This window comes from Wyeomyia smithii, chromosome 2 (genome assembly GCF_029784165.1).
Source record: "Wyeomyia smithii strain HCP4-BCI-WySm-NY-G18 chromosome 2, ASM2978416v1, whole genome shotgun sequence".
NCBI lineage: Eukaryota > Metazoa > Arthropoda > Insecta > Diptera > Culicidae > Wyeomyia > Wyeomyia smithii.
In genome coordinates, this window is record NC_073695.1 from 75,250,348 (window position 1) to 75,252,789 (window position 2,442).

Sequence of the window (2,442 nt, forward strand, 5' to 3'; positions counted from 1 at the left end):
TTCGAAGTTCCGGGGCCACAACCTTCTCCAGAATATCGACCTTATAGTACGCGATGAGGATTTTCACATTTTTTTCTCGACAAACACCAGTGGGAGCTTCCCGCGCCTGAATACGGGGCCTCAAACCATCACCGACGCAACACTCTGGATCCGCGGGATGTTGGTGCCCACAGCTGATCATTGAGCTCTGGAAAAATGCGAAGAACAACGGCGCTTCCTAAAAGGTGGTAGCCGAGCAGGTCCTTGGAAAAAAGGTGCAGGTTCAGGAGTTCACCACGGAGGTGCACAAGCCCTCAAAGAGAAGTGCGGTGGCCACTGAGTTAATTCGCCTCCGAAAGGGTCCAAAGAGGACCTGGCACTGAAGGAAGGCAAGCCGACTTTTGGTTGGTCAGTATGTCCTCTGGGTTTACTCTAACAAACGGTCCTTTACTTGAAATGTTTTGAGGGAGAACATAAGTCCTGAACCTGCAAGGGAGCCCGAAAGAAGCAAGTTATGTAGGCGTTGCGGCGGTGCAGGATGACATAACTGAACCTGAGCCATTGCTTCGCGGTCCAGCAACTGCTACACCAAGCAGCCACTGAGTCGCTGTCGGACATCGCCATCGTATAGGTTCCCTACCGTATCCTTCCCGGAAACGGTAACTGGGTTGCGAATAATTCCAGTATGGCCGTATGGACGACGAGCAGGCTCCCGGCTCAGGAGGTTGTTTCAACTTTTAGCGAAGGGTACGCGGTTGCCAAGGTGAACGGAGTGCTTTACTGCAGTTGCTATGCTCTGTCACGCTGGTCTACCGAAGGGTTCACTCAGATGGTCGACCCATGGAGCTAACGGGCCTAACGCCGTTGGTGGTGGCGGGTAACTTTAACGCTTGGGCTGTTGAGTGGGGAAGTCGCTCTAAGAACCAGAGGGGTCAGATCCTGTAGGAGGTTTTGGCAAAGCTCAACTTAGATCTAGCTTACGTTAGGACCAAATGTACATATAGCATAAATGGTGCGGAGTCGATCAACGACGTGACGTCCTCCAGCGCGGGACTAATCACGAGATTGAGAGTGGACGATGGCTACACCAATAGCGACCACCAGTTGGTCCGCGGGTTGAAGACATCGCATTTTGATGCCAAGGTATTCGAAGAGGCAGGAGAGCGCGATGGAGGTAGTTGGATCTGCCCGACTACTGGCCAACTAGTTGCCATATTATCGCGGGCGTACGACGCCACCATGCCTAGGACTCGCCAACCTAGGAATGGCGAGTCTGGACCGGATGAAATCCTTAACCTGGTAATCAGGCTGGTGATAAAAACGACCCTCGGCCTGTCGGGTCATGCATAGGTGCCTGGATGAACGCCTCATCCCGGAGAGGAGGAAGTGGCAGAGATTGGCTTTGATGCCGAAGGCTGGGAAACCGCCTATCTGCCTGCTAGACACTGCGAGCAAGATGCTTGAAATGAATATCCTCAATTGACTAGTGAAGTGACTGGGAATTAACACTCAGGAGCATCAATGTACCGGTGTCGATGTACATGATTCTGGAAAATTATTTCCAGTACGAGTACACAAAGGAGGGTCAGAAGTCCCGATTACCACAAAAGATCCACAAGGTTCTATCCTGGAATTGTTGTTGTGGGATGTCATGTACGACGGGGTGTTGAAACTCAAGTTTCTTGTAGTAGTTGTGATCGTCGGATTAGTAGACGACAAAATGCTAGAGGTCTACGGCGAGTTGATCGTGGAGGTCGAGTTGGCAGCCGCGCACTGTATATGCAAGGTCAATAACTGGGTGCACACCAGGAAACTGATAAGACATAAGACAGAGGTAATGGTTGTGAATAACCGCAAATTAGAGCAACAGTTGGAGACTCCACCGTTGTCTTCAAGCAATCTATGAAGCTCTAGGGGGTTATGGTTGACGATAAGCTCACATTTAAGGGTCGCGTCAGCTATGCATGCTAGGGGGCTTCAACGGCTATAGCAGCACTATCTCGAATGATGTCGAATAGCGGTTTATGTAGACGCCTCTCAAATAGTTCTAGAATTGCAAGGAGGCGAAGGGTTGACCACCTACACGCCAATGTTAGCTAACTGCTAGTTTCCAGATTAATTAGATAATTAGCTAGGTGACTTGATAGAATCAGAAGGTTGCTCAGAACATAGAGGCAGCTGCAAATTTTCCCTCTAAACACAACGATGAAAGGTTGTATTCGAACTCATTGAACACCCTGTATATGTCGGATTGGGACAGGGTTATACCTCGAAAGTTGCCACAGTCGAGTCTGTGTCCCTTTTTATAGCTAGGTTATATAACTTCTTCATTCCCGGTTCATAGGTAGTTTCTTCGTAGATTGTACCCTCAGGATTATCAAGTGAAATTTGTGGTTCTTCAGTTCTTCGCATGATTTTCTTCACATCGTACAATGTTGGTGGATCCACAGCTATGCAAGCATC